This window comes from Phycodurus eques, chromosome 13 (assembly GCF_024500275.1).
Source record: "Phycodurus eques isolate BA_2022a chromosome 13, UOR_Pequ_1.1, whole genome shotgun sequence".
Lineage (NCBI taxonomy): Eukaryota > Metazoa > Chordata > Actinopteri > Syngnathiformes > Syngnathidae > Phycodurus > Phycodurus eques.
In genome coordinates, this window is record NC_084537.1 from 25,253,414 (window position 1) to 25,265,139 (window position 11,726).

Sequence of the window (11,726 nt, forward strand, 5' to 3'; positions counted from 1 at the left end):
AATCAGCTGCACGAGTACAAGTTCCGATTGTAAAAGTGGACTGTCCCTTTAAGAGTGGGACGAAAGCATGACTACGCCTCAAAGATGATGTATGCAAAAACAGATGTCCCACTTTGTCGTGATTGCAAACGTCGCCTAAACGGGATGAGCTGTCCACCAATAAAATAAAATAACTCCAAACTGAAAACCCAACGGCACATTCGATGTTATAGGGGCAGTAGAAATGTTGAAATGTGACAAGGTGCACCGAACGCAGGTTGGCGAATCTCTGTCGGTGTGGCGCGTCTTACTGTTTGGGGACGATCTCGGAGCGGTACAAAGACGCCAGCGGCTTCGACGCGCTCGCAATTCGACATTTTGAGACGTTCGGGCTGCCGCAAACGTCCGATGCGTCGCTGCTCGTCACTTTGGAGCTGGCGTATCGGTGCCGGTGCCGGTGCCGGTGCCGGGCTGCCTGGCGGCCAGGCCGTCCGGAACCGGCGGTGACCGCACGAAGCCACGCGAGCCCGGATCCGCAGGTACGTGCGCGCACCGACGCCCGTTAAACGTCTTCTTAAGGTTCCGTGCGGCTTCGTAGCAAGCGTGCCTCTTTTCCCTTTCTTTCTTCGTTTTAATTTGTGTTTGTGTTTGTGTGTTTGGGGTTAGAAGCCCACCTTGGCCGGAAGGAGCCAACAGGTGGCCGCTTGGCACAACAACTGATGACGATTTCGGAATTACGAGGCCAACTCTTCCAACGACTTTCTCAAATTCATATGACGAATTACATTGGATGACATTTTGAATGACTACATCAACAGCACCCTTAAAATTAAAAAGCCATTATTTTGGGAATAAACCACATCGTTGTGGTTTATTCCCACCACATCATCAACTGTTAAGAAAACATGATGAATTGTAAATAGTTAGTCAAATGTATTTGTTGCGTCATAGGCGTGCCAGACGATGTCGACCCAGTGGCACAGATGGGAGTTGGGAACTGCGGGGCACGGGGACCGCGCTTATAAAAGAAGGCCTCTTGGATAGGAAGTGTCGTAGAAAGCCGCGATTCCCGAGCGGGGCACCCGCGAGACGTCGTCAGGGAGGCCGCACCGAACGAGACGATTGCATTTCATTTGAATTACAAATATAGCTTTGATTAGCTACGTATGCCTGCGACGTATGGTAACGGGCAGACGAATTAAACGCGCTTCCGTTAGCTGCTGCAATAAACCTGCGGATCCGCCTGTTGCCGTTCATGAGCGTATCCATTTTTTTAAATGACACACAAATGAAGTCAGTTTGCAAATGTAGATTGAAACTATAAAATCCAGTTCCCCCAATGTCTCCCGACGGGACAAATTCCAGTTTCTGATCACGTCCTCGTCTTCAGGTGAATTAAGTCAATGGACAACATTTTGCTTTGTGTGTTGTGAAATGCTGGAAAGACAACTTTCACAAAAGTGAAAGTAGTTGAATTGCCCAACTTAAAATTGTATTGAAGTCTGTTACTTTGACATTTTGAGTTCACACCAAATGTTTTTTTTTTTTTTTTCCTTCTTCTTTTTACAATGTTACGGATACTACACCGCAAGATGCAAACAACATATGAGCAAGAAGACGAAGGTGGAATTTGCCCCCAAATTAAGCTCTGAGCAGATATCCGTGGCGTATAATTCGTTGCGCGAGTTCCCTCCCCCGCTGTACAAGTACAAAGTGACGTCATTTCTTTTTGGCTGCTCAGTTGTGACGTAGCTGTGCTTAGCGTCCGCGACAAGGCCCATTTGCCACTCTTTGCCAAGCTAACGATGGCTACACCCCGAAAATGCGTCTTCGCCGGATGTCTCAATTTACAGGACGGCTCGGTGATGTTTTTTTAAACTCGCAAAAAAATGAGGAAAAGCGATGGACTGCCTTTTTTAACGACACGCAGATGGCGAGCTGAACATCAACACCGCCGGCCGACTCCGCAGTGCGCATTTTACGGCGGATAGTTTCGTAAAATCTCCCCGGAGACAACTTGGGCAACTTGATCCAAGCGAACGGGGCAGTGGCGAGCGTCCGAGTACCGGGGCTCCCTCCGACCGCGCCGCCGCCGTGTTCGGCTGTGTCATTATGCCGCCGACAGACAACGAGGGTAAGTTGACTTGTGCGCTTAGTTCCGTGATTATAGTCCACGATAAGCATTCGGCTTTGAAGTCGAACCTTCCTAACGTGATTGGACATCGTCTAAGCGATCACCCCGTCAGTATGTTGGATTCCTTCCATTCGACACGCCCGCAGCGTCTGAGAGCTGAGAGGAGGCCCTTAGTATTCAAGTTTTGAAACCTGGTTTTATGTACTTCGCGATTTGTTTTTTTTATTCATTGAAATTTGGCCGGCTTGTTAACGTGACTCTTCTCTGTGGTGTGTTGAATTTCCGTGCCATTTTCTTGGTCTGCGTAGCTCCACTTCAAGGAAAGGATCATCAGGTCGGACTCTGAATCTGTGAAACTCGGTTTCATGGCTTTTTTTTTCTTCCAGTTGCAGTTCTTGACGTTCCACGATTGTTACTAGTTACTGAGACCGGACTGACCATCATGGGACGTAAATGTCATTTAACGCAATCACCTGGCTCAAAGTCGGTCATTTCCCTCAATTTCCTCACCGAGGGTTGATTTAATGAAGGACAGACCGCGTCAGCATTCATTTGCTTGTCACAGGATGGAGTCAGTCAATGCAGCAATATTTGGAAATGAAAAAGACTACAGCTAAATTAGTCTTTGATTGAGTAGCAAATAATCAAATCTACACCCCTCTTTTTACAGTGTGCGCCAAAAGTAGGTTTGCATTTTACAGAGCTAAAACATTTTATTACATTGATTTTGTTTTTAGCATAATTTAATCTCGTACATTTTCAAGATGTGCTCCATGAAAGTTTTTTTTTTTCTTTTCTTTTTTCTACATTGTCTTCGTATTACTAATACATTGTCAAGGTAGTAAAGAGTATGTTCGGATTTGCATAAATACCGTATGCTGTAAAAAGTGAAAGTGGTCTTTGCCAAGAGCTGAAGACAAGTCAAATTGGATTTTTTATTTTTTTATTTTTTAAATCTCTCGAGACAAAGCAATCAATCATGTCACTCTCAGCCACTTATATTTTACCGGTACTAAAAATACCCTGAAAAGTTTCATTGTTTAGTATAAAATCAAGCTATTATTGTTCCATTTGGCAAGATCTTTGTACCTTTGGATTATTTTGTTACTTTGTGACTTTTAAAATGTCATAAAATGAATAAAACCTTTCTTTTTCACCCAATCTCAATCAGCTGTGATCGACCCCAATTTTTGGGTCATCCCTAATATATATATATATATATATATATATATATATATAGTGACACCCTTGCCCTCCATGCTTGTTTGCTGTGTGGATTTTAACTTTTTATTTATTTATTTGTTATTTTTTTGAGAAATGTTCTCATTTTAGCAGAATGTTTTTGTAATGAAGGAAGTGAGACAACTGTTGTAGACCGCGGAAGAGTTGCACATCCTTCCTGCACGATGCAAAGATTTTGCTTCAGTTTAAACTGTGTATAGCATTTGGTCCAAAACATTCGTTTAGTGAAATGTAAATGAAACACCGGTGCCACAAACACGCCCGGCGTGCCACCAATGTTGCTTGGAAATGCTAAGCTGAAAATGCTCAATTTTGTCAGAAAAGTACATTTCAAAAAGGTTCTGTGATCACGGTAATGGCATATTATTTTTCCTAGTCCTTTTTAACATCTTTCCAAAATGAAAATTCTCTTGAACATTTGATTCTCACCCGTTCTAGTGCTTAAGTTACTTTATACGATAACATGCTTGCCTACTTGGTGTACTGTGTATAGTATAACACAGTAATGGAGACCGCAGGGCTCACTGTAGTCTCGACTTTCGCAAAGGGGCTAACGTTCGTGTCTCCCGCCGTGTATCATCTTCAGCCCGGACCACCACAGAATGTTTTTTTTGTTTTTTGTTTTTCCTTTCCTTTCCTTGGCAAGAACTGAGCCATCGATGCCAGCTTGGCTTTGCTCTGTTTTTGAGATCTGACCTTCATATTTTGAGTTTGTTTTATAAATGAGAACTTCTTTTGGAAATAATTATAATCCACGGTATTCGTGAAGCGTTCCTCATTTTATTTTTTGGAGGACTGGTTAGCACATCTGCCTCACAGTTCTGGGGACCGGGGTTCAAATCCCGGCATCGTCTGTGTGGAGTTTGCATGTTCTCCCCGTGCCTGGATGGGCTTTCTCCGGGCACTCCGGCTCTGACTCTAAATTGCCCGTAGGCCTGATTGTAAGTGTGTATGGTTGTTTGTTTCTATGTGCCCTGCGATTGGCTGGCGAGCAGTTCGGGGTGTTCGGGATAGGCTCCAGCACGCCCGCGACCCGCGTGAGGATATGCGGTACAGAAAATGGATGAATGTTATTTACAATGCACTTTACATCAAACACGTGATCTTAAAGTACAAGACGGTATCACCGTTTCCTTTGGTTGGCCACTGGTGTTTCAATCCAAGTCACTCACGCGTTGAATTACAAGTTTTTAAAGTGTTGGTCCTATTTGAAGTGAAGGGCCTTACTCATAAACATTTGTAATTTTATCCAGGGACTTTTGATCGATTTTTCATCAAAAAATTAAAGCATAGTAAAATGACTGTCGATATTTGTATTAAGTTTACGCTGTCCGATTCGGGATCCTGGTCTTCCTATTCTTTTGAATTCCGAATCACCTTTTCACTGTCCTTCATAAAACATTGACTAACCATACAGGCAATGTTTTAACATACTGTAGTCGTGTATGTGTAAAAAACAAAACAAAAAAACAAACCGAGTTAATAAATGTTAATAGTAAATTTACAAAACTACATTTCAAGAAGTGTCATTGCCAGATTTGGGCTGCCGCCCATGACGGCTGCCCGTCATGCGTGACAGCAGCGTCAACTCGTATTTTTGGTGCTACTTTTGAGACGTATTTCCCCACTCAGAGCTCCGAATTGTGCTACTTTCACCGTCTTGACTCGCGTCCGCCCAGCAACTGCTCTTGTACATTTGTGGTTTAGATGCTTGTTTTTATTTCGTGAGCTCACTTATTTTTGGTCTTTTGGTTCTGGACCTCTGTCGTGCCGTTTCGTTGGACTAAATCCATGAAGTACCTTCTTCCTGTCCAAGCCCACTGACGTGATAGCCTAACAGAACTCTTTAATGTGACATTATTGCATCTGACTGGTTTTGAGGTAGCCGTTTTCACTCCATGAATGCCGGATTGAGTACATCTGTATTTCTTTTGTAATGTACAGCGTGTGTGGACTTAACGCACTGTGTCTAAGCATACGTAATTCCGCATGTGTTTTCCTGCACATAAAGACGTCATTTGTGTAGCAAACTTGGGGAAGATGTAAAGCTTGGTATTTCAACTGCTTGTGGGATTCTTTCGTCAGCTGCTTTATTTGCTGCTGGGTGAACGTGTGTGCGCGCGTGTGAATCAGATGGATTCATTCATTCACCAGCCCTCTGGAATTTTAGCCCCGCCCCCAAACCTGGCTTGGAACAATGTCAACTCCATTCATATCGCAAACTGGAAATTGTTCTCACTCGTCGGTTCTCGGCAATGATGCGGTCATGCTGAGCAAACGACGACTGTTGTCAACACTCTGACGTCACAGTGTGCGTACGGTACAAGTGAGTGGATGTTGCCAGACACTTTGGTTTCTTGACGGTGGACCCCCGCGATAAAGACCGGGCCGGACAGCGAATAGTGAAAATCCACGGACTGCACTGCATTTATTTGCGCACACGGCAGAAAATGTGAAAAAATGCTGAACAAAGGTAGATGACCCATTTTAAAGAGGAGGGTTTTCTGTGCTTAGAACTGCTTAGTGGTTAGGGCATAAAATGAACCCTTGCATTTTTGCAACTTCACCTATTTGCAGGTTTTTGGGGAAATGAATCCTCCACTATTGACCGACCCATTTGCTGTTTTTGTCTGCAGGCCAAAGCAACATAAGTATTACTTTGGTGCCATCTATTGTAATCTTGGTGGTATTGTTGTTGGGGTGAATTTGTTGATGGTGTTTTTTTTCCAGCTGCTTTTGAGCTTTCCAGTTTTGTTGTTGGTCCTTGAACGCAACTCGTGAAACTGAAAGGGGGCGGGGGTTTCATCCCCCGCAATGAGCACGGGTTCACTGTTTTGGTTTCATCACTTTTATAAATGGAATTTTACAGAATGTGGAAATGTTAGTTTTACATAATCGCCTAATAAAATGATTGCTAGACGTTACATTGTTAAGGTGTATACTAGAGAGCGGTTTCCGTTTTTATGACTCTTTCAGTGTTGTTTTGATTTTCAGGAAATGCCCACAGATTAGTTTCAACCAATGACTGCAACAAAGTCACCATGTCACGGGCTTGCAGCTGGACGAATGGAGCGAGGGCCTCGCCTAAGGTTCTCTGACCATCTGTCCTGATAACGGCAGCTGCGGTAGAAAACTGCATTTCTCGGGCCTTCACATCAACGACCGGTAAGAATCGGGAGTTCATCACGTTCTCTGTATCAGTGTGACTAGAACAGCACGTTTGTGTAGTTGTCCTGTTTGTTTAAGCAGAGGTGTGTATTGCGTATGAAGGGCCTTTTGCTCGTTAGCACTTTGCCTGTGGCTCATGCACGGTCACGCTGCATTATAATTCACGGGTGGATATATTGAAGGAAGTACGAGTCGTGGTCTGTGCCTTTAACAAGATGCCGGCAGGCCAGACACACTGAGGCCTCGGTTCAAAGAGGAAGGTTAAGAGGGTGTGTCTGAAAACAATTGCAATGGCGCACGAGTATCTGTGCGACTGTACCAGCACGCCTGCGTGGAAATGTGTGAATCTGACTTGCTTTTATCAAATGACGTACAAATGGTGGAAAAGTGCTGCCTGATGTCTACTAATATGTGGCGGCACATTAGCGTCTGTCTCAAAATGTCTCGAAGCATAGAAAGCATGAAGGCAAAGATGAGGATCTGTTGATCGAAACCTGACACTTTCTTCTTCCATTTAACATTCTTTCAATCAAATACATTTTTGAATATTGTACCGGTAATGTTCCAACTGAAATTTTAGTAAAAAAAAAATGGTTTATGTTCTACCAATGTTTGCATTCTTTTGCTTTTTTTTTTTTTAAACATTTGTATGGTCCTTAAGAATGTACCTGAAACATTGCTTGTGCAGTTACTAAAAAACGTTCTGCGTGGGTCGAGCCCCTTCCCACCATTGTGATGATTGTGTTGGAGTGCCAGCAACACCGTTGTAAAAATAACCTTCAACACAAACTTCTGCAGAGATCGTTAAACGTCCTCTTCCATCATTACTAAGGAAGGGTGGACAGAAACAAAAAGGAGGTTGCTCATGGAGGAATATGGGGAGGATTGTTAGAAACCTCCTAAAATAGCAGCAGCATTGAGTGAGCTTTTTGTGGAGAGGGTCTGTGAATGCTTGGAGGGCCTTGGAGGCTCAGACTGACAGAGTAAACCGAGGAGGAAAGGGAGCCTCTGGGAGTCCAAGTGTGTGTGTGCGCGCGCCTGTGTGTGTGTGTGGGCATGGAAGAGGCAGGACCGTGTTATTTTAACCCTGAACATACATTGGCGGGAAAAACTTGGCTCCCTTCTCAAATTCTTAGATTTGTGCATAGTTTCCCCACGTTGTTTAGCATCATTAAACAAATATAAATATCAAACAAATATAAGCCAGGTGAGCTTAAAATGCTATTTTTATATGGTGATTTCATTTATTAAGGGGACAAAAAGAAACTGTTCAAAGTTACCTGGCCCTGTGTGAAAAGTAATTATCCCCCTTGTTCAATCAGAAATTGTGGCTAATCACAATATTTGGTTAATGTTCACTGATCACACCCAAGCCTGATTACCTCCGGACCTGTCCAATCAAGAAATCACTAGCACAATCTGTCCCGAGTCGGACAAAAGATCTAAAAAAGCTGCAGCAAAATGACACGATCCAATCTATCGGACTGGGAATGGTTACAAAAGCCATTTCGAAAGCTTTCAGATTCCAGCGAACCATAGGGAGAGCCATTCTCATCACATGGAGAAAACTTGGAACAGTGGTGAACCTTCCCATGAGTGGCCGGCCTGCAAAGATTACCCTAAGAGAACAGCAATCACTCATACAGGAGGTCACAAAGGAACTCAGGACAACTTGTAAAGAACTACATGCCTTGCTTGCCTCCGTTAAGGTCAATGTTCATGACACAACAAAGAAGGAAGAGACTGGGCAAAAATGGCCTCCATGGCCAACACCACTGCTGACCAAAAAGAACATAAAGGCTCATTTTACTTTTGCAAAACAAAAACACAAACAAACAAAAAACCAACATCTGAATGATTCCCAAGACTTTTGGGAGAATATTATATGGACTGACGAGATGAAAGTTGAGTTTTTGGAAGGTGTGTGTCACGTTACATCTGGCGTAAATGTAACACAGCATCATACCAACAGTCGAACATGGTGGCTGCTTTGCTCCTTCACTTTTCTGCAAGGAAGAGTGGGCCAAAATATCTCCAAAGAGCTGTGAAAGAGAGAATCTCTCTACAAAATGTGGGCATTTTTTTTCAACTTGCCTACCAGTTTCCACAGACCACGCGACGCTCACCGACAAGTGCACAACCCAGGCCACAGAGCAAGCACAGTGTTGTCGTTCTCATCTTCTCACTCACTCAGGACTGGAAGCGCAGATTGCATATCGAGCACGCACGCACGCAGGATACGCGGATACACGAGCCACTGTCTGTCGTGTCTGCCAGTTCTGTTTGTCACTATACATCGCTGGCATAGATAATTGAAGTGGAAATGCTCAATTTTAACAAAAGAGGATTTGGCGCTCACGCCATATAAACACACCACACATGGTTAAAGTCATTATATTTCGTTGTTGTTATCATTATTATTATTATTATTTACGATCACGGCATCGGTAAATATAATATTTGGAAATCATTGGAATGCGTTTTAGACAAAAGGTATAGATGGACAAATGTGATCAGATGGAATCATGTCACATAATAAGTTAAGGCAATGAAACGCAGTCTGCTGATGTGATTTGAACACCGCAAGCAATAATAGTGATATGATGAAGACACACTGCGTGCCATGGATGACCAGGCACCCAGATGGCAGTGAAATGCTGAGCGCTTTATCTCCAGATGACTTGCAAAGCTGCAACCTTGGCATAAACGCATAGTTGAGGCATCGGGGCCCTCCTGCCATACTCGTGCCCCCCTAATCCTGCCTTCCACTGCCCTGCGCTAGTCGGCAGGCTTTGGCGCTCCTCTTAAATCCCGCCTGTTTAGCCTAAAGGGACACGGGAAAGCCAACACCTGCCACACGGACGGCTGCCTTCGACGTTTCCTAGAAAGACGGCGTGAGAGCTGAGAATTACGTAGCATGTGTCACGTGCGCATTGAGCCGACGTGGAAATCTTTCTGGGAAAGGGTCGATAATATTTCTACCTCATATTGTGTTCTGCTCTGTTAATGTCTGATTGATTTAAACCGAGCGCGCTGGCGGGTGGACTGGCTATCTTTCAACAATGCATTTTCCATTAGCGCGACACTTTCGGGCGCACGGCTTCGAATGCCGCGCGGGGCCTTTTTCACGCTGCGGCAGCTGCCACGCGGCTAGCGGAACACGGTGCCTCATTAACACACACACACACACACCAGTTTGGCTAGTTTCCAAATAATAACACCCATCCTCGCGTTATTAGTGAGAGACGGGAGGAGGATTTTAACAGCACTTGTCTCTGTGCCCTAATTCCTGCGTTTTGTGGTGTGCGGCCCCTTTAAGGAGCAGTAGGTCACCACGTGAGGGTGGCGAAGCATCGGGCTAAGGGCACGACGGGATGGCCGAACCAGGCCGCATTGCTTGAATCGCCTTTTGGGGGGGAAAAAACAAAAAAAGTATGCAAAGTATGACTGATGTATTTGATTGTGCATAATCATTTTGAGGACTTTTGCCCCCAACCCTCCCACTGTCGTCATCGTAGTAGTTTGGTGGAAAAACAACAACAATGCTACACGTCAGCCATTCTGAGCAGTTACAGTTCTGATTGTGTTTCTACCCTGCAAGCACCTGACTCGGAGAAGACTTCAGGGATTTCATCCTAATCCTGTTCAACAGCTCATCGCTGTCCCCAAAACGCTGTGGTCTCCCCCAGTAACCGTAAAAGAGACGGGCAGGACTTACGGAGTCACGGCCTCCCTTCATGTCGCTGTAGAGTCTTCGAGGTGGGGCTTGGTCTGAGAGTTGTATACCTTTACGCCCACAGCCTGTCCGATCTACTTTAGCGCTCCTGACGCTCCATCATCAGGAAAGAGAAGGAGTTCACATGTTTAAACAGGCTCAGCTTGACTCAAGTTGCCTGACAAATCAAGCTGTTTGGGTCATAGGTTAAAGCCCCCAAGGGGGGTTTCCAGGTTTCACTAAGACAGTTCATCAAATCTGGGTCTCGTAGTGAAAGTTCAACGTTTAGTGCGTACATTGGTGAAACCATATATGTTTGAGTGACACGTGCCTTCTAAAATTACACGAAGTTAATGTCTCGTAACCTGGCTTGCCAGTCAGGTTTGTTCTTCCAGCAAACGGTAGATGTCAAGAAACTGCTGTCCTCAGCAAAATATTGTTCCACCGATTATTAATAACATATCTAATGTAGTAACTAAGTTCAGAGCGTGAAGAAGGACATTTGGATTTGGAGATTTGTATGATACAGAAGGATGCAGTGATAGTGTTGCGGATCAGAGATGTTGAATTTAGTCGCTGGTGCAGGTTAAGCGTAGGCTGTAAGCCTTTGACACAAAATCTGATTGGCTGCTCCGCTGTTGCAAGCTTGACCAATAAGAATCAGCCATGTAGGTTTTCAGCAGCATGCCGTTAAAAGCAGAAAACAAAGAAGGACCAGGATTCACAATCGTTCAGAGGGAGTCTTTCAGGGCTGCAGCTGACTGCTGGCATTGCTGTTGATGAGTGGAAAACTCAGTGAAAATAATATTTGATTTGTGCATATGAGGTAGGCAGTGTTATATTATGCAAGGCTTACGAGAAAGATGATGACAGAACCGGTACTGGCCCCCTAATATCCAGGATATAATACGATAACTGTCTGATTATTTCCTATTCAGTGTCTTTATACTGTATTATTTGATTGATTTAGGTGGCTAAAACTTGAAAAAAACAAAACAAATCAAGCAAGACTGTATTGATTTGATGGTATTCCATTCATGAAATTTGTACTGGCTCGCTCAGGCCGGCGTCTGTAAGGTACGCGCTGGTCCGACACGGTTCCGTACCGGCCCAGGGCCATCGGGCCACCCTTAATGTCGGACCCTTTATCGGACTTTGTGTACATTCAGTTGCTCCCGTTATTTGTGTTGTGCAAATGTCCTTTTTTTTTTTTCTTAAACACATTTCATGTAGTTACTTGCTCATGTGACGCTACCGGCTTGAATAGAGGCAGAGCCAGGAGACAAAATTGGAGCAAAAAGCTAATGTGGCTCAGTGGGCTGCAAATAACCGGCCTGAGGACTCGAGCACAACTGGAATGGACACGGCGAGAGTGGGCGGGAGTCAGGCCACGCAAACAAGGCATGTGATTTGGATTAGGACAAATAATAAACAGCAAATGTGTTTGAAAATAAATTGTGAACGGGTGAGCAAAGCATCATGTCGTTA

The 11,726-nt window shown here is 44.3% G+C and overlaps 1 protein-coding gene across 12 annotated transcripts in view; it reads left to right on the forward strand.

Annotated features, from left to right (window-relative positions):
• Positions 1–310: 310 nt before the first annotated feature.
• LOC133411941 (activated CDC42 kinase 1-like) overlaps positions 311–11,726 on the forward strand; it is a 41,244-nt gene continuing 29,828 nt past the window's right edge. For 8 of the 12 annotated variants that reach the window (XM_061694791.1, XM_061694794.1, XM_061694796.1 and 5 more), the window contains exons 1-2: positions 311–518; positions 6,350–6,520. The gene's annotated coding sequence lies outside the window, so the exon portion shown is untranslated. The other 4 variants (XM_061694792.1, XM_061694793.1, XM_061694803.1 and 1 more) reach the window with 4 other exon arrangements.